Source organism: Ailuropoda melanoleuca, chromosome 14 (genome assembly GCF_002007445.2).
Source record: "Ailuropoda melanoleuca isolate Jingjing chromosome 14, ASM200744v2, whole genome shotgun sequence".
Taxonomy (NCBI): domain Eukaryota; kingdom Metazoa; phylum Chordata; class Mammalia; order Carnivora; family Ursidae; genus Ailuropoda; species Ailuropoda melanoleuca.
This window is the reverse complement of record NC_048231.1, coordinates 67,378,068-67,400,233: the sequence shown is the minus strand read 5'-3', so window position 1 is coordinate 67,400,233 and position 22,166 is coordinate 67,378,068. Positions and strand designations below refer to the sequence as shown.

Sequence of the window (22,166 nt, the reverse complement as noted above, 5' to 3'; positions counted from 1 at the left end):
TAATAGTGAATAGTCATTTTCAGAGAGTTATAGTACGCAAGTGGCATCTTAAAAACCTAACTCATCCAGACCAGATTTTCAGTGCACATATTTGAGAAATGGAGCTGAGAAGCTACTGTTAAAAATTGTAGGTCTATGATTACACAATCCTAAACTAGGGTAACGGCAGAGGAAATAAAGGAAAAGGGGGAAATAATGGACATTTCAAAGGCATAATCATACTGACTTATTGAAGAATGGACTCACATGAAATAGAGGAAAACAAGCAACAACATGACTCTAAACTTTGAAGCGAAAAATAACCAAAATAATAAGAAAAAGAAAGGAGAATTGGTAGGGCCCTCACCTCAACTGAAGTGAAGAGTGTTGTTTAGGTTATGCATAACTGAATAAGAGAGTGGGACCTATATCAATACATCCCCTTAACAACGGAAATACTGATTGGAACGTCGATGACCAAGAAGCGCTATAACACTACATTTTGTGATCAGACTGTCAATCAATAAAGTCAATGAATAAAAAAAACAATCAGGGGAACAACAGCAAATACCTTAGTAAATTCCTGGGTTCAGCCGGAGAGAAGCATGTCATAATCAAAGAAGAAAGAAGAGAAGACCAAGAAGTAGGAGAAAAATTAAGAATATACTATATAACAAATGCCATGAGAAAAAAATTGTAAGATGGTCAGTGTCTGCAATAAAAGCCAAGAGCAGGTGTGTCTTTGAGGTAGATTTCTTTCCATTGCAGAATGCGTAATTGCCTCAGAATAGCATATGCTTTTTACTTAGGCATTTGAAAATTTAGCCTAGAATTGTACTGATTCACAGCCTCCTGGGAGCATCCTAAGTGTATTTTGAAAACAGCCCCATACACAGAGGGTGGGAGAGTTTGTGCATTTGATTTTGTGTCTTCCTTATTGTGGAAAACGTTCCATAGTCATGGCATCTGTTAAGCTAAATGGCTGTTTATATTATATAATATGACACATTATCCAGACTTAAGTCATTATGACATGAAACAGTTTATGCTGTATTTCTGAGTTTTTTATAAAATTTACTTAATTGGTTCAATATTTACCAAAAAATCCGCCAGAATACATTTAAACTTATGCACACATATAAATATCACACATGAAAAGAAATGTACGGATGGCCAGTATCTGAGTCTCTAAAAGCCTCTCCCTCACATCTGGCCTTATTAAATGGAAACTGGCTAATGATTATTCCTTGATCTTTCTCATTTAAAAATGTAAGAAATTTAAAAAAAAACAGGACAGTAAAAGGATACATCTAAGTCACAAAACAAAAGGGGGGAATATGTAAATTAGTACTAGCTGTAGACAAATGAAAGACCTTTTAAATATACATTAGGAAAGAAAGTAGACCATCTAATAAGTGAAGAAAGTGTCTATGGCTAGCAAATGGATAAAAGAAAGATACTCAGGTGAAAATGGTAGTATAAGCCTTTTATTAGAAAATAGAATAAAGGGTCTCCTGGAATGGCTTATTCATTTGAGAATCAGACTCTTGATTTCAGCTCAGGTCATTATCTTAAGGTCTTGACATTGAGCCCTNGAGAATAAAGGGGCTCCTGGAATGGCTTAGTCATTTGAGAATCAGACTCTTGATTTCAGCTCAGGTCATTATCTTAAGGTCTTGACATTGAGCCCTGTGTTGGGCTTGAGATCTCTCTCTCCCTCTTCTTCTGCCCCTCCCCCATGCTTGTGTGCTCTGTCTCTGTTTTAAATTAATTAATAAATTAAATAAATAAAAGAGAAAAGAGAATAGAGTAGCACTTATTACAGAATACCTTGAGGTAATGAAAACTTATACAAATTACTTTTGACCAAAAGACAGTATGGAACACTAAGAAAATGTGAACAGAAACTAATCAGCAAATTAAAATAACAGAAATAAGAGCTAAGTGAAATAGATAATGAGTTTACCAAGTGATAGACAGACAAGTTGTTTCTAAAAATCTTGAAAATGCTAAGACATAGCAAAAATCTGGGGGAAATTGTGTGTGTGTGAGTGCAAAAAATAGAAACTTTTCATTAATATTTATTAAATATATGTGTATGCATTATAAAGATAAAGATGAAAAAGGTTCAGTTCCCGCTCTTATGAAAAATCTTGTCTGGTAGAAAAGAGAAGTCAAGAGACATTGTCAATATAGTGTGATAAATGCAGAGACCGTGTAAAAGACAGAAGTGGGAAGGCTTTTTCGCCAAAAGACTAAGAAAGTACTAAACCTAGACCTGAAAGATCCTTGCATATTGCTGAAATTATATGTCCATATGACTCACATAGAATTCAGTTGAACTAGAGCTACAGGTGAATGTACAGATAAGCAGGAGCCAAATCTTGCTGGTAGTTGTGTGAAAATATTTCACTCAACATGAAATATTGAGTAGGAGGTTAGGGATTGATAAATGTAAAGAGAGGGAAATGGTAACATCTGAGTTTTAGAAAGATTTCTTGGATTGATATATGGAAAGTAGAAGGTAGGTGGATGGTGAAAGGGGAGATGGAGGAGAGCTTTCATGACTGGAGATGGGATTGATTAGGACACTCCTGCAGTTCCAACAGCTAATGGCCTCAAATAAGGTAATGTCATTGGAGATAGACAAAGTATTGGAGAGATAATAAAAGACAGCAAAGGACAACATTTGTCTTTAACTGGATGTGGCACTTGATTTCTACCATAGTTATCTTTTTACCTCTTTATGAATCCTGTTTTGGGAATTCAACAAAACATCATCCTCCACCTTTCCTTCTTTTCTTCTTTCTTTTTTGTAAAACAAATATTCTTTGATATGTCTCCTTCCCTTCGGGACATTATCTGATACTGCTTCCTGCTCCTTTGAAGTCATCTCCATCACTGCCTCCCTCTCTCTGATACTTTGAACTCTTACAAGAAGAGTGTGAATGTCCTTCCTGCTTCTATAAGTTCAGAGATTGTTTTCTCATACCTCTTTTATGGCAATTAATTTATTAAAGCTTGACATTCTTGAATTTCTTTCACCAGATAGATTGGGATGCTGAAAACAATCCCATATTCAGCTCTATATTCCCAGTAGTGCCAAATGCAACGTAGAATGCATGTTGTTTTGACGTATATGTCAGTATGTACATATGGCATTTATATGCTATATCCCTACAACATGTGTATATATACATATCTTCTTAAAAAGTCTTTAATATCCTTGTGGGCAGGGCTTATGGTTTGTTCAGCATTGTACTGTGTAGAGTGTTAGGGAGCATACATTTTAATAGGTTCTCTATAAATGCTTAATGAAGAAAATGGGCAGCTTTGTCAAACGATTATCTGAGATAGTATCCAGGAAATAATCTGATACTGAATTAATTAATAGACAAATCAGGACAGTGTTAAGGACAATATCAGATACAATTTTTTCAAACTTGAAGGAATCTTTTTATTTTTTTACAAGATACACCCTGGAGGCAGTGGATTTTTTAAGGCAGGTAGAGTACAATTTATTTTTTAGAATAATATTTGAGAGATCTCTTGTGTATTAATTTTCCTGGTTCCAGTCTGCCCTTGAGGCTACAAAAAAAATCAAGAAATTGTATAAAACCAATTGTATAAAACCGAAGTGATATATGTAAAAGGAAACTTATGAATTCACATTTCTATAAATTTTAATGTAAAAAAAGTACTAACTTGCATTTATTTATGAGCTCATTATTTACAAGTAAATATACAATAGCAAAAAGTTCAGCCAAAATAAGGAAGTCCATTGAAAAAGAGAATTTCAAGGCTTCAGAAATTAGCAATGAAAGATTATGTTGCTAGATTATTTTACAAGAGAGAAGAAAAAGTATCTAATTGTGTATGAGCTATGAAGGGCTCCTTAATTCTTTTGTTACTAAAGGTAGCATTTCTAAAAGGGCATTCTGTTCATCATCTGTAAGTTGGGCCAGGTGACCAATTACTGTTTTGATAACAAAGATAAGTTCAGTAATGGGACAAACATCTATCATATTATTATTAAATAAGATAGGCTACAGTTTGCCAGTGGCAAGGCGCACATAGACTGTATTTGCAAGACAAATGGCCCAAGATATTGATGAAGTCTGTAGACATGAGATGCTTTTTTTGAATAAGAAATATGATTTACTGCCTAAAGATATTAAGCCTGTAGTTTTGAACTAAAGGCCATTACCACTGTGGCTTTACCAGCTAAGCCAATTGATAGATACAGAAAATATTGAATGTGATTAAACTGTTAGGATATGGTCCCATAATTCCCCCAGATTATCCCACAAGGCAGAATAATTTCAATAAGATTATATACCAGCAAATTGCCTTCAAACATAGGTTTGCATAGGTGTTAATGAAATAAAAAAAGAATGAATCTATGACTGGATTGTAGAACAATTGCTATTGGCCATAGTAATAAATCCAGTTTCACAGACTCTTTTTTTCTTCTGATAAAACAAATAAAGCTGTAGTTCTTAGAAGCACAACTGTCCCACAGTTGAAGCAACAAAAATCTATACAAGAAAAAGAATGTGCTTGTTTTACAAAGGTGTTAAAGCAAAACTAAGCATTAAAAACAACAAAGAATAGTAAATCATTTTATTAAGAGCTGCATTTAGGTACATTAGTTGTACATCTTTCAGAACTGAGGAACCATTATATTCTGGCAACAATTCAAAAAATAATACTTTCAAACACTTGCGATAGAGCAAAACATTTTTATTCCCATAACAGATAATTCTAATACATTTAGTAAGTTTTGTTTATCCCAAATGACACTATACTAGCTAACTTTAAAATTTAACTTATTTTAAATAATATTTCTCAAAACGAGTTTTATTATATTTGTAAATAATCTCTGAAGAAATTAAGTTTAAATCAAGAAATCTATTTATTAATAGTTACTAGTACATATACATTCAATTAATTGTATAAATTCTGATTGTGGAACCTCAAGTCTATTTTCAATTTGCAAGATATTCTTCATGCAACTTTGAAGTTTTATTTCAAGATTTGATAGTATTGAGTCATTTTTTCTAGTTCTTTTATTTATATGAAAACTTAACTATCACTAAATCCAAATTATTCAGACAATATGTACCTAAAATCTTTAGCTATTTTCCTGTAAATTTTGTAATAACTTTTAAATTTCTGCTAATGTTATAAAATATATTACATACTTATTTTATTAAAACCAACTCTGATTTGCTGCAGCTAAGTTTTATAATCTTGTGCAAAGTGGTACCAGTTATCTTTCTAGTGTGTATGAAACCCATGAAATATTCCTTAATTAAGAAAACTTTCATATTTTCTTCAAATATCTTACACCATATAACAATTTTTTCTACTTTATTACATCATATATAAATTCTGGCCTTATTCATCATATTGCAGCTACATTTTAGCTATAGTTTTGTTTTGATTTTTACTTATCAAAGAATCAAGTCACAAAACCATTAAGCTCAATTATATTTTCATGTTAATCAATTTCTCTGATTTTTCATCAATTCTGATATTGTCTTTTGTTCATAGATAAAAATACTTATCTTGCCCTTTCCAAGAAAACAGTTTTCTAAGACAAAATTTTATAAATAAATTAAATAAATAATTTTCAGCTGCAAAATTCAAGTATATTCAAGTACTTTTGATTTCCCTCAACCTCCTTTGATATTGAATAATATATGTTTTCATCATCATATCAAAAATAACTTAGAAATTTTAGTGATTTTAAATACACATTTCTCCTTTCCTATATTCAGAATTTAAGTAGAGGAAAAATTAGCATAAGAGACAGTACCAGATTTCTCTAAGCAGAAATTTTTTAAAATTTTTTTTAGAAAAACATTTTTATTAGCTATATCTGATAAAGGGTTACTATCCAAAATCTATAAAGAACTTATCAAACTCAATACCCAAAACCAAATAATCCAGTTAAGAAATGGGCAGAAGATATAGACAGACATTTTTTTTCCAAAGAAGACATCCAGATGGCTAACAGACACATGAAAAGATGCTCAGCCTTACTCATCATCAGGGAAATACAAATCAAAACCATGATGGGACACCACCTCACACCTGTCAGAATGGCTAAAAGAAACAACACAAGAAACAACAGGTGTTGGCAAGGATGTGGAGAAAGAACTCTCTTACACTGTTGGTGGGAATGCAAACTGGTGCAACCACTCTGGAGAACAGTAGGGAGGTTCCTCGAAAAGTTAAAAATAGAACTACCCTATGATCCAGCAATTGCAGTCCTAGGTATTTACCCAAAGGACACAAAAATACAGATTCAAAGGGGTACACCCACCCCAGTGTTTATAGTAGTATTATCAACAATAGCTAAACTATTAGAAAAACATCTTCATAGGCAACTTGAGGTAGCATGTGCAAGAAGATAAAACAGTAAGGCAAAACTCTCATAATTTGTCACTTAATTGTTGTGTACAAGGAATAATAAGCAATTCCTCAACGACTGATGTGATGGAAGGTGAGAGCACAGGTTGGCAGAAATAACTAAGGTATAGCCAGGAACAAAGACATTTAATTAGTGTTCTGTATTGTAATGATGTAATCCACCACTACCCACCTTCTCTAAACCCCTAGTAATTTCTGCTACCATACATAAAACCTTCAGTTTGGTCTTCATTGTGGAAATTAAGGAAAAAAGATGAATTTGGTGGCTGAGTTGACAAGGTGAGGCACAGGATAACACACTCAGTAAGGTGAAATGACCCCCAAACAGAATCAATTCAGTACATTATAGCTAAAGTGGACAGTGGGGGCATAAGCACACCAGGAGTTCATAGTTTTGATAAAGACATGAGACTATTTATGATTAATTAAACCAATGTATACACCAAAATGTCTATGGACACCTGGGAACAAGGAAGCATTTTGTAGGGAACCAACAATAGAAAAATTATCCTGATTGAATGTAAAATCATGTACAAATCCATAAAGGCATAAGAACATCACGATAAGTAACTCAGAAAGAAAGGAAGACTGTTAGCTGAGATTGATTTCAAGTTTGAAATTAAAGAGAATTGAGGCTCATTTAGATAATGGAGATTCTAGAGACATGTATAGTAAGGTGATAAGTCTTGAGCTGAGGAAGTTCGCTGGGCTAAAAAGAATATTTTAGGACTCATAAGGATATTACTGGTGATAGAAATTATGGGGAAGGTATTCAACTGTACCATAGGAATAAGTACCATGTATACAAGTCTAAAACTCTGCATTGACCACAAATATGCTTCAGTATTATAGATTAAGTTTTTCTTCTTTAATGTTCCTCCATTGAGGTGGTTTATCTCCAAGATTTTCCTAGAATTACTAATAGAAAATTTTCCTTGACTTTAACCTTACCTATTAAATTGATCACATTTCTAAACTCTACCAGCCAAGGTTGTAAGGGGATCCCACAATGGAGTCACACACATTCATATCACCCAGTTTCTTGGGGTAATTGTTCACTGTTGGAAACCGAAAGAAATTATCAAAAGTACATGAAATCAAATGTTACTTCTACTTATAGCCAAAATAAAGTTACAGGGGTCATATTTACCCTTTTGCCTAAAACAGCCAAATGCCAAACAAAATATATGGAACAACAGTTTTCAAATTTGACAAATCAAGTAGTGGCATTTGACAAATCAAGTAGTGAAGGATAGTGATTCAGAAAGACATGAGACAAACAAGGCAGAGCCTACAAATTGTCTCAGCTTATTACCCTGAGAAAATGTATAGACCATAGTACAAGCTGGTGGTAGGGGAAATAAATAGAGGCAGACTTCTATAGACTCCAAGAGTTGAGTGGATGGAGCTCAGAGTTCAAGGTGATCAAGGCAGCTATAGTACGCAGGAGAGAGTATCCTGCATAGAACACTAGAAATTTGCAGAAGATTCCCCCTTGAATAACTAGTTGAGCAATATATGCTTATAAGAAAACTACCTTAGGCCAAGAAAAGCTACACTAGTATCTGGTTGTTACACAGGACATGTTCTTACAAGATAGAATGAAAAAACTCACAATTTGTAGAGTTGGGTTAGAGTACTCAGAAAAGTCTTGTCTCAATAGGGAATTAATTAACTATAGATCAACATAACTCTGGCTCTACCTAAAAGATCTTGAAAGCAATACTTAAAAGGATCAGACTGGTTTCCAAGTAACTTAACTGTAACCCAGAACAAATCTCAAGGCTATTTATAGGAATATAAAAATTTGAGCACCAAAGAAGGTAAAACTCACAATGTATGAGATCCAATAAAACATTACAAGGCATGAAAAAAAGCAGAAAAATACAACCAATAATGAGAAAAATCAACCAGTGGAAATTGACATTGAACTGCCACAGAGGTTAGAATTAGCAGACAAGTACATTAAGCAATTATTATAACTGTTTTTCATATGTTAATAAATTATGTAGAGGCATTGAAGGACACAAAATAGAAATCTAGAGACAAAACTAGAGTGCCTGAGATAAAAAATGCATAGGATAATCTTAATGACAGATTTGATATTTCATTAAAAAAAAGATTAGTGAATGTGAATTTAAAGGAATAGAAACTACCCAAATTGAAAGACAAAAATAATTTTTAAAATGAAAAGAGTTTCAGTAATCTATGAGATACCTTCAAGCAGCCTAATATATGTCACATGTGATTCCCTGAAGGACAGGAGAAAGAGAAGAGAACAGAAAAAATATTCAAAGAAATGATGACTGATTTTTTCCAAATTTACTGCAAACTGTAAACAAAAAAGTACAAAAATCTCAACAGACCACAACCTCAAGAAATATAAAAAAACCACACCAACACATATCATAATCGAATTGCACAAAACCAGTGATAAAGAGAAAATCTTAAAACCAGCCAGACTTTGAAAAAAATGTATTACATACAAAGGAATGAAACTAAGGTTGACAAAAGATAGAAATCAAAAACAGTGGAGTAACATATTTAAAGTAATGTGGCCTGGGGAAGCCAACCTAGAATTTTACAGACAGTTATTTTTTTTTAAAGAGTCCAAGTAAACTTTCAGACATATAGAAGTTGTAAAGACATCACCAGCAGACTTGCACTATAAGAGATGTTAAAGGAAGTTCTTTTGGCAGAGGAAAAATGAAACCAGATGAAAATGGGAAACTACTCAAAGGAATACTTCCAGAAACGGTTACTACCTGAGAGAACATGCGAAATTTTTTTTGTGTATTTTTAAAACATTTGTAAATGACAAGTGACTATTTAAGCAAACAATGTATAGCAATACAGTGCATAGTTTATAGCTATCTCTAAGTAGAATGTATAACCACATTAGCATGAAAGCCAAGAGAGAAGAAATATATTATTATATGACTTTATACTACATGTGAAGTGACTCACTTGAAGACATATTCAGCATTGTGTTGGGGTTCCAACCAATGTAATAATGAAAGGAAAAAAGGTACAGGTTGGAAAAGAAGTAAAATGGTCTTTATTGGCACACACCATTATCATCTGTGTAGAAAATCCAATGAAATCAACAAAGAAGCTAATAAGTAAACTTAGCAGGTTTTCATAATACAACACTAACATGAAAAATATTTCTATATACTAGCAATTATTGGATATTGAAGTGAAGAAGAAATTGCCTGTACAATATCATAAAAATATGAAATATTTCAGTGTAAGACCTGTATACTAAAAACTACAAAACATTGCTTAAAGAAATTAAGGAAGTCCTGAATAAAGAAAATGATGCACCTTGTTATTGGATCAGAAGATTCAATATTGTTAAGATATCATTTTTACCCAAATTGATCTAAAGATTCCACACAACACCAATCATCTGAAAGCAATTAATAAGTATATTTTAAAATTCACAAGAAAATGCAAAGGACATAGAATAGCTAAAACAACTTTGTAAAGGAAGAATACAGTTAAAGGATTTATAATACCTGAGATCAAGATTCATTATAAAGATGTAGTAATCAAAATAACATGGCATTGGATCAAGATATATCAATAAATCAATGGAACTGAACAAGGAGTACAGAAATAGACCCACATTTACTGGCAACTGTTTTTTTACAGAGTTACTAAGACAAATCAACATAGTCTTTTCAACATATGTATATTCAGACAAGTGAAATCTGACCCTTACCTTGGACCATATGCAGAATTAATGCAAATGCATCATAAATCTAAATATAGAACCAGAACCTAAAACCACAAAACTTCTAAAAGAAAGCGTAGGAAAAAAAATCTTTGTGAAGTTGAAATGGACAAATATTTCTTAGGTACAGCACCAAACACACAAGGAAAAAAAAAAGACAGATTGTACTTAAAATGTAAAACTACTGCTCTTCTAAAGACACTATTAGGAAAATCAAAATGCAAGCCACATACAGAAGAAAATGTTTGTAAAGTATATATTTAATAAATTGTACCCAGAATACACATCGAAAAAATCTCCAAACTATATGAGATAAAAAAAATCCCAACAAAAAATGGGCAAAATATTTAAATAGGCAATGCACCTAAAAAGATGTGCAAATGGTAAATAAGCAGATGAAAAGGTGCTCGGCAGCACTAGGTATTCATGAAAGGCAAATGAAAACCACAACAAGATACCACTACACACCTATTAAAGTGACTACAATTTTCAAGTTGATCATGTAATGTGTTGACAGGGGTGGTGAGAAACTGGAATTTTCATATACTACTGGTGGAAATGTAAAATGGTACAACCGCTTCAGAAAATATTTTGTCAATCTCTTAAAGAATTAAACATATAACTACCATAACATCTGGCTGTTATACTCCTAGGAATTTACCCAGACCTAGCAATTCCTGATCATGGCTACCTTATTATTATGATACTGTTTGTATACAGCTCTGTAAGGACCTTTCTCCTTATGTCTCCACTAGGTTACATTCAAAGTAGAGTAACATTTTTCTTATGTTACTCTATCTGGATATTTCAATTATTTACTCCCTTTGAGAGGATGACAACCTAGAGAGCATCAGGCTCGTCACCTCCTNGTCAATCTTTTAAAGAATTAAACATATAACTACCATAACATCTGGCTGTTATACTCCTAGGAATTTACCCAGACCTAGCAATTCCTGATCATGGCTACCTTATTATTATGATACTGTTTGTATACAGCTCTGTAAGGACCTTTCTCCTTATGTCTCCACTAGGTTACATTCAAAGTAGAGTAACATTTTTCTTATGTTACTCTATCTGGATATTTCAATTATTTACTCCCTTTGAGAGGATGACAACCTAGAGAGCATCAGGCTCGTCACCTCCTCACTTTTTCTTCGTCCAGAACACAGGATATTCATGTACTCTTCACCTCTAAGGACTTAGCCTAAACAATATCCTCCTTTTCCTTCCCACGGACACATTATAATAGACAGTTGTAAGAAAGACACTAGTGATCAAAAAACCAAGATTTAAAAACATTATGCCTGTTATATTTGATAGTAACAATCATAACTCAATTCAACAAGTGTGTACTATCTATAACAGACCAAGCAATGGACCAGGTTCTAAGATGTAAAGATCAACAGGTAAAATTTATGCCCTCAAAGAGCATGTAATCCGTAAATAATTTAAGGATTAGTATACAGAAACATTTCTGGAAAAGAGCAATTTGGTAGATTATCCAGACAGAAAATCAATAAGGAAACATTAGACTTAAAATATGCATTACACCAGACAGACCTGACAGACATAAATAGAACATTCCATCCAATGGCAGCAGAACACACATTCTTCTCAAGTGCATGAGGAACATTCTGCAGAAAATGTTATATATTGGGCCACAAAAAAGGCTTAAAAAATTTAGTAAGATTTAAATCATAGCAAAGCATTTTTTCCTACGTCATGGTATAAAACTAGAAATCAACTACAAGAGGAAAACTAAAATATTCACAAATATATAGAAATTAAATAACACATCCCTGAACAATCAAGGGGTTGAAGAGGAAACCAAATGGGATTAAAAAAAAAAAAAAACTACCTTGAGACAAATGAAAAAGGAGACACACATACCGAAACTAATGGGAGCAGGAAAAGCAGTTCTAAGAAGGAAGTTTATAGCAATAAGGGCCTACAGTAAGAAAAAAGAAAGATCTTGAATTTAACTTTATGCCTTAAGGAACTAGAAAAAGAACAAAGTCTAAAGTTAGTAGAAGTAAACAAATATCAGAGAAGAAATAAATGAAATGGAGACTAGGAAGACAATAGAAAAGATCAATGAAACTAAGCTGTTTTTTTGATAAGATAAGCAAAACAGACAACTCTTTTGCTAGACTTACCAAGAAAAAAAAGGGAGGAGACCCAAAATTAAAAATGAAAAGGATACATTACAACTGACACCATAGACATACAAAGGGTCATAGAAATCTACTATGAATGATTATATGCCAATAAATTCTATAACTTACAAAAATGGATAAATTCTAGAAACACAACCCACCGAAACCGATTATAAAAAAATAGAAAATCTGAACAGGCTAATTACTTGTAAGGAGATTGAAGCAGTGATCAAAAATCTCCCAACAAAGAAAAATCCAGGACCAGATGGCTTTAGGTGAATCCTACCAAACATTTAAAGAATTTATACCAATCCTTCTCAAACTCTTCCAAAAAATTGAAGAAGAAGCAGCACTTCCCAACTTATGGTACAAGGCCAGCATTACCCTGATACCAAAGCCAGGCAAAGACAGTACAAGAAAAAAAAAATTGCAGCAAACTGAACTCAACCGTACATTAAAAGGATCATCCACCATAATCAGGTGGGATTTAATTCTAAGATGTAAGCGTGGTTCAACACACACAAATCCATAAGCATGATGTACCACATTAACAAAATGAAAGATAAAAAATCATACTGTTGTCTCAATAGATGCAGAGACAGCACATGGCAAAATTCAGCATCCTTTTATGATAAAAAAAAAAACTCAACAAATTAGGTATAGATTGAATGTACTTCAACACAATAAAGGTCATGTGTTTCAAGCCAATGTCATACTCAATAGTGAAGAGCTGAAAACTTTTCCCTTACCATCAAGAACATGACAAGGATGCCCACTCTCATCACTTTTATTCAGTGTAGTGCTGGAAGACTTAGTCACAGCAATGAGACAAAAGAGATAAAAGGCATCAAAATCAGAAAGGAAGAAGTAGGGGCGCCTGGGTGGCACAGCGGTTAAGCGTCTGCCTTCGGCTCAGGGCGTGATCCCAGCATTATGGGTTCGAGCCCCACATCAGGCTCCTCTGCTATGAGCCTGCTTCTTCCTCTCCCACTCCCCCTGCTTGTGTTCCCTCTCTCGCTGGCTGTCTCTATCTCTGTCAAATAAATAAATAAAACCAAAAAAAAAAAAAAAAAAAGCCTTAGACCTAAAACAAGTAAAGTAAAGTTGCAGGATACAGAATCGATACACAAAAATCAGTTGTGTTTCTATACACTAACAATGAACTATCAGAGAAAAAAAGAAAATCCCATTTATCGTAGCACTAAAAAGAATAAAATACTTAGAAATAGACTTTCCAAGGAGCAAAGATCTGTACACAGAGAATTATAAACATTGATGAAAGAAATTAAAGAAGACACAAATAAATGGAAAGATATTCCATGTTCACTGATTGGAAGAGTTATTTTTGTTTAATTACTCATACTACCCAAAATGATCTAATGCAGTGATGATTTAATGCAATTTCTGTAAAAATTCCAATGTCATTTTTCACAGAAATAGAAAAAACTATCCTAAAATGCACATGGAACCACAAAAGACCACAAATAGCCAAAACAACCATATGAAAGAAGAATAAAGCTGGAAGCACCACACTTTCTGATTTCAAACTATGTTACAAAAATATCAAAAGATTACCATAATCAAGACAGTAAGATATAAAAACAGACCCATAGATCAATGGAACAGAATTAAGAGCCCAGAAATACACTCATGCATATATGGTTAATTAATTTTTAACAAAGGAACCAAGAACATACAATGGGAAAGGATAGTTTCTTCAGTAGTGTTGAGAAAACTGTATGGCTACATGTGAAAGAATGAAGCTGGACTCCTATCTTATACCACACACACACACACAAAAAGAAAAAACTCAAATTGGAATAACACTTGAATGTAAGACCAGAAACAATAAAATTCCTAGAAGAAAACACAAGAGATGAGCTCTTTGACATTGGTCATGGCACTATTTTTTTGTTAATTTTACCTCAAAAGCAAAGACAAAAAAAAGGGACTACATCAAACTAAATAGCTTCTGGCTAGAAAAGAAAACCATCAAGAAAATTAAAAGGCAAACTATAGGATGGGAGAAAATATTTGCAAACCACACATATCCTATAAGGGGTTAATATCCAAAATATGCAAGGCACTCATATAACTCAAGAGCAAAAAACAAGCAAATAACCCGATTAAAAATGGGCAAAGGACCTGAATAGGTATTTTTCTAATACAGTTATCCAACAGGTACATGAAAAGGTGCTATCACTAATCATCAGGGAAAAGCAAATCAAAACCACAACATAACACTTCACTCCTGTTAGGATATCAGTCATCAAAGATAAGAGATAACAAATGCTGAGCATGGTGTGGAGAAGAGAATCCTTGTACAGTGTTGATGGGAATGTAAACTGTTACAGCCATTATGGAAAACAGTATGGAGGTTCCTCAAGAATTTAAAAGTAGAACTGTTACTTGATCCAGCATTCTCACTTCTGGGTATATATCCAAAGGAAATGAAATCATTATCTCACCGAGGTATCTGTACTCCCATGTTCGTTGTAGCATTATTCACAATTGCCAAAGTATGCAAACAGCCTAAGTGTTCACTGACAGATGAATAGATAAAGAAAATGCAGTATATGTATGGAATGGAATATTATTCAGTCTTTAAAAAGAGGGAAATCGTGCCATTAGTAACAACACGGATGAACCTGGAGAGTGTTGTGCTGAGTGAAATAAGCCAGACAGAGAAAGACAAATACTGCATGGTATCATCTATACGTAGAATCAAAAACAAAATTTAAAAATAGAACTCATGGTGCTTGCCAGAGGCTGGGGGTATGAGTGGGGGAAATGGGAGAAGTTCGCGAAAGGGCACAAGCTTTCAGCTATAAGATGGATAAGGTCTGAGGATATAATGTAAAACATAGTGACTATATTTGATAACATTGTATTGCATTATTGAAATTTGCTAGAAAGTAGAAACACAAGTGTTTTCACCCCCCAAAAAGGATAAATTTGCAAGGTAATGAATGTATTAATTAGCTCCATTGTGGGAATCCTTTCACAATATGTACATATATGAAATCATTACATTGTATACTTTAAATGTATATATTACAGTGCTGTTAGTCACACCTCAGGAAAGCTGAAACAAAGCAAATTGGACATCTATTGTCTTTTCTATATAAATACATCCTCCATTCATAGTCTTGATATTTTTAGTCCTAATATCTTGAATTAATATTTTTCAAATAATATTTTCCCTCAATATTAATTGGAAAGCAATCAGGAGTGAAGACGATTTCAAGAAAAGATGATGTATGTAAAAGGATATCTTATTTTAGACTTGCTGAATAATAGCAAATTTCAAATTCACAATGGTTTTGTTTTGGTTTTAGGGCTAATTCTAGAGATTGTAACTCATTTGGAGCCAAACCTGTCCACCTGCAAGGTAGCACATCATCAGTGTCATGCTCACTCTCCTCAAAAAGATTCTTTGAGAGGCTCTGATGATACGTCACTCAGAGCACAGAAAGATCACTGGAAATAGGTTATCTGAGATGCCTAATGGTGTAAACAACAAGGTGGTGCACAATGTTATGAGATTTTTGTTGATACTCTAATCATCAAGTCTAACACAAAGAGAGGTAGTTCATAATGGCACAGAATGAAGTTACTTTTATGCTCAAGAGATGATTTTCCCAAAGCTTTTTAAATAAAACAAGAGAAAGATAATTTAAGCTTAATCTGTGTAAAAGAGTTAAACACTAAGAGAATATTTAAAGCTCATTTAAAATCAAACCCAACTAAACTAATATCTAAGAAACCTAGGTTTTTCGCTCTTCGCATCCCACACTGTATGATGTCAAGTCAAAAATGTGGAATAACCAGTTATGTCTCTGCACCAACATGGTAAAAACAATATGCAAACATACCAAAACTACAGGATCTTGTACACAGAAATCCAAGTTTGTGAGAATTCTAGAATGCTGGTCCTTCGTATTTACGTTATTTCCTGGCAAATATTCGTTCGGTTAGGCCTCTGAAATGCTTCATAACTTTATACCACATGGACTCCAAATCATGTTTTTACAGAAGCAGAAGTTCATAGTGAGCTGAAATATATTGGTTTAAAAATTGTTGAAATTCAAATACAATATAGAGGAAAGTGTAAGTATTCTTATGAAACAAAATTAAAATGCAGTGCTAAATTGGTTCACATAAGCCTTTTCCAAGTCAAACTTTATCTAGTCAGCAATCTAAAATTAATTAGACTAATTGACAAAATTTCAAACTTTGGGGACTATGTTCATATTCACAAATGACATACATCAGAAAACTCATGAGGGTTTTGACTAACATGACCGTTAAACGTTTTATACATTGTAAGCAAACCATTTACCAATCACTGTGAGGTCTAATTATTGCTAACAACTTTGGAATCATCTTTAGAACCCTCAGCATAGACTTTGGAGCATACATGGCAATGCCAAGTCTCTTTCATTTGTGTAGATTAGATTTTTAAAACAATCAAAACAAATTCAGAGTCCAGAATGTTGAGTGAAATGAATAATTGTACCATTCAAGACCTTCAATGATACAGATTGAATTTACTCCTTTAGTTTTATCTAGTACCCCAGAAACACTTGTTTGTTTATTTAGTGGTCCCTGAATAGATCCCATGTTTTTCCGTCTCCTGGTTCATATTTCAAGGTATAGTTTACAAGACATCTTGTTTGTGAGATGTCACTGAGCTCACAACTAGAAGTGGCATTTCTCTCTGGAAAACCACAGCTTGTCTGTGGCCATAACACATTCCATGTTGTGATAAACTTATTTCCACATTCCTTGAGACCAAACTGTATTTTGCACTCCAACTTAAGGGATGGGGGGGATGGCTAAAAGGGGGTGGTAGTGTGCTAATTTTCCACTTCTGACCACATTATCTGCCATGGTACCAAAAGGGGATGCCTTAAACATAACAAATGAAAATGAGTGAATAATGTTGAGTGAATAAATGAAAGAGAAAGGTAATTTATACTGTCCATGCAAGGGTTGAAATCTAAGTACCAGGTATCATTTTAACTTATTTTCTTCACACCAGTACAGTTTCTCCACAATACATCCTTTGGGATCTCAAGAGGTGCTTCCAAGTAAAAGATCAAGTGGATAATAAATTTCTGAAATGCACTAAAATACTAAGCCAGTTTTCTTTTTTTCTAAATTTCAGCATATGCTATTGTGCTTTATAACTCTTGAAAGAGTTGGGTAGAATATTCAGTGGTTACCCAATTTTTGACCGCAGAATATTTTGTTTTTCTGCAGAAGAAACACTGTCCTCTGAGAAGGAAAGCACGCATGGGATTAAATTTATTCTAATTAAATTAGCAATAAATATGGGAACAGAAAAAAAGTCAAGTAGGATCCAATTTTATTTTCAGGAATAATTTGGGGAGAGGTTACTTCTCATGCTGAATTCTAGGGAGACAAGCCTTGGTTTCCTGAAAAGAAAAACAGGGCCTATTATTACCCACAGATTTTTATTTTTTATTTATTTATTTATTTTTTTAGGAGTCTAGGAGATCTAGGAGATCTAGGAGATCACAGAGCTTAATCATTCATTCAGTCAGGGATTCACATGGCCTTTTTTTTTTTTTTTAACTAATGGCTAGAATAAGACTCTTGAAAAATTTTCCTTCCTTAGAATATATTGGCTTTGGGTTAGTCATCCTCTTTTTAAATTACTATGTTAAATGCAAAATTAAAGTATCACTTTTTCTTTGTCATTTGATGTGTTGCCAAAGATGTGACTATTTTTCTGGTAAATATAAATTACATTCCACCACGTTTTCTGAAAGGCAACCTAGTTATCCACCTAAGATTCATGATTCTTTTCCCAGTCTCCTCTATCCCAGCATAAAGCCCTGTAGCTGCTTTGGTCTCTCTGAATTTCTGACTTACTTTTTTGGAAATCTGATAATATTTGAAATACCAGTTAAAATCTAGCAATATAAGGTTTCTTATGAATGCTCCCCCGCCAAAAATCTAATAACATTGCATAAAAAAAGACAAAGTAACAATTTTCTTTCTTCAAAACCACTCAGCTATGCAATCTTTAGTTCTTTTAGACCTTCAGAAGGTATGATCAGTATGCATAGGAAAAGTCATGTCTCTTACTTCACTTTGCAAGAGTGCACTGCAGAGCATTAATAGCTGCATTGCCTTGTTAATAAACTTCAGTCAAAATGCTTTGGGAGATAATTTGATTAAAAAAAAGAATAAAAAACACCGAAGCTGAAATATTGCTTTTATAAGCTGCAAGATCAATTCACCATGTGCTTTTTTAATCAACTGAAATATATACATTTAAACAAAAAACACAGATGACTTAGCATCCTCCCATATCATGTCAGTGAGCGTGACTATTCCTTGTAATTTTTTTTTTCTAATACTCTCTTGTGCTCTGACTTATGGGGGAAAAACTTTCCATGAAAAATGTGTGATACTTTCCCACTTTTGGCCTTGTATGTGCTTCTTCTCTGCCTTAATTACAATATAAATCAACTGCAAAAAAAGACTTACAGTGATTACACCTCACTTAGAGAGCTGTGAAGATTGATCTGGAAGTGGTATGTTTGTCAAGCTCTGTGTCTACTTCTCATCTTAGCTAGTTCTAAAGTGAATCCCAGGACAACATATTCAAAAAGAAGTAAATGTGGGAGGGGAAAGCTCTGGCATATCGCTCTGTTCTTTATGTTCTCACTGAATATGCCAACAACTTACTCTTAGAAAACTCCAGGGCAAAAGACTTTTCAAACAATTGTGAACTTCAAACCCATTTACTACATTAGGAGAAAATACCACCATAGCTACTGAACTGATCCCTGAGTATCCTCCATTTTCTCTCTATGTGCCCAACTGGGGGAAATAGAAATTGGAACACAAACTTTCCTGTTTCAAATGGATTAATTCTTTTTTTTTAAGATTTTATTTATTTTATTTTAGAGTAAGAAAGCACATGTGTGCTGGTGAGTCGAGTGGCATTGGGGCAGAGGGAGAGGGAGAGAGAGTCCTAAGCAGACTCCACATTGAGTGTGGAGCCCAACTTGGGACTGGATCTCATGACCCTGAGATCATGACCTGAGCCAAAATCAAAAGTCCCACACTCATTCGACAGAGGCACCCACACACCCCTCATATGGATTAGCTGTTATCACCACCAATAAGAATTTATTAAGGACCTTTATTCAGGTCACTTTACTAGTTTCTTGAAGAGAAGTTAATCGGTCCTTACCTTTAGGAAGTTTGTCTTTTTTTAGGGTAAATTCATTCATCAATATGATCACATGAGGCAGAACAAAAACATACAATTAAAAAACAAAGCTGACACAATATAATGCATCCTTTCACATTATATCAAGTCTCACAGCTTGACCTAACTTTCTGTACCTCTGTAAACATCTGTCCTGCCCACCCCATTTCTGTTCAGGCAGGCTGGTGCAACTCTGGTCTATAGAATCAAGGAGATGAAATAGCATGCCTTTTAGATTTATTTGTGCTGGATTTCTTTGAAAGCCAACTTGACTGCTTCATTTGAAAAGTGACCTCAGTGATTCCTTCTTGATGAAATGTAATAAAGCCTATAATAAATTATTAGGAGAGCTTTTTGCTAATTTACCAGTATATCCCTTTTTAAAATGGGCTTATCTTTCCAAACAACACTCCTGAAAAATCATGTTTTCCTTTTCAACTGTTCCCTACTTTTATTGTTTCCCTACAGTAAAAAATGCTCCTACTGAAGAGTCAAGTGCCAAAGGTTTTCACTCTTAGTTCATGTGAGGACTCAGAAAGGAATGTAATCATACTTTAAAAATAAAGTATATTCTCAAATCTAGAAATTAGCTAGTAATTGAAATTATCATCACAGTATTTTAACTGATGACCATTGAACTCTTTTCTGGCAAACGGCTCATAGAGCATTAATTGCATGTCACATTACAGATCTGCAGAGTTAAGTTCTATCTTGTCCTTGGGACTGTGAGTTCTAAAACAACTTTGTAAGTGTCTTTTAGGGTACAAGAGAAATCATTAAACTGCAAAAGTTCCATTTGGTCTGAGAGGTATGTACTTCATTGTCCCTTCAAATATCATTCCTTGTTCTTCAAACCCATATTATCATCTACCACTTTTGCTGGTGCTAAGAAGTTCCACCACCTTCTACCTCTACCCACAACATCCAAGTATCTAAGAACACTCCAAAAAACCATTTTCTACATAAGGCAAATTGAAAGGGTTTTAGAAGGGCAAGTTTATTCTGATTTCATTCTGATCGTTTGAATGGGGATAACCTGAATTTTTTTTTTACAATCCTATATATATTTTAATGGATTATTTAAAATAGCTCATCATAGCAACTCTTACTAATATACAAATAGGATCCTAATTTAAGAACAAAAAATATCTTTCCCTCTGATATCAATCAGCAAATAATATTAATAGGTATAATATTTGCATTATGAAGTTTGCAAGATGCAAAAGAAAAGTTGATAAAAATGAAACTTTGAAAATGTGACCATATGCAAAACCTTATACAAACACTCACAGAAATATAAATCTTATGATTTCAAATTTTATTAACTCAAAATTGGCCCTCTTCTTAATAATTCCTATGGGGGTTTGTTTGACATTGGATTTGATCTTCACCATGGAAAAATTTTTACTTCCCTGACCAATACTGAAAACACAATGTGAAAGAAACATTTACCATCTTAAGCAAATGGGCTATTTGATCACCTTAGACACACTCCTACATATCAGGAATGTAATTGTATGCTAATTTAAGAGTAACAGAATGCAAACTGGCATTTTATTATGCAAGTCACAGATCAATTGTAATTAGCTATTTATTAAAGCAAGACTTAGCCTAGTTAGATTTATCATACAAAATTAAGATTTAGATTCATTGTTTCTCCATTTGGCTATCTATTGAATACAATATCCAGTTTCCATATACAGGCCCACACATCTCTAGTATACAAGGGCTGAAGTTTGATTACTGACAAGTGTCTGAAGTAGGAAAGCATGGATAGTAAACACATCCACCATGATCTTATTTGCACCTCGACACATGCAAGTTATCAGTGCTGCTTACAAAATGAAATTATGTACAAATTTTTCCTATGTGCTTTTACTTCTAAAATTAAGGTTCAGTCACCATCATCATTCCCATGTGCTGTCTCCATAATCAAGACATATTCTTACAAAGTCTAAAATGACCATGTTTCACAATAAAAAATACAAATATATGTTTAGCCCATTGATTCGTTCAATAGTCTGTATGATATTCTCATTTCTAACAAGTGTTTCTGTCGCCTTTCACTATTCTCATAGGACACTTTTATCATACAACCTGACTGAATCCAGCCATGAGATCCTTTAAGAGTAGATATTTTTTAGGCTTTATTCAGATGAATTTTCAATATTTCATCCTTATCTCTTACTTAAAATCTCCATTCTTTTCTTAGTTATATTCCTCTTCCTAGAGAAAAAGGTTTTGTAAATGTCTTTTTGTAAGTAAGTGTAAAAGTATTGATATCACCAAGAAATGAATATCACAATATATCTTACCATATATCTAAGGTGGAATAATCAGTTCAAATTCACTTAGTTTCCATAAGAATGTTTTATACCTGCTTAAGTATAACCTTTGTGTCTCTATTTAGAAAATGTGTTCATGATGGCATTGAGACATCCAGAGCTAGACCTTTTAAGGGATTATTTCACTTCTTGGGTAATTAAAGCAATTTAGCCTTTGGTGTAGAGGCTATGAATAGCACTTGAGGGATGAGGCATGTAATAATTACCCAGAAAACTACTAATATGTATCATGGCTCAGTTATAACATGCATTTAGAA

General features: G+C 33.5%; 1 protein-coding gene across 1 annotated transcript in view; it reads left to right on the top strand.

Annotated features, from left to right (window-relative positions):
- The window catches only part of CCDC178 (coiled-coil domain containing 178), a 343,537-nt gene that overhangs the window by 320,413 nt on the left and 958 nt on the right, over positions 1-22,166 (top strand). The gene's annotated exons all lie outside the window — the stretch shown is intronic.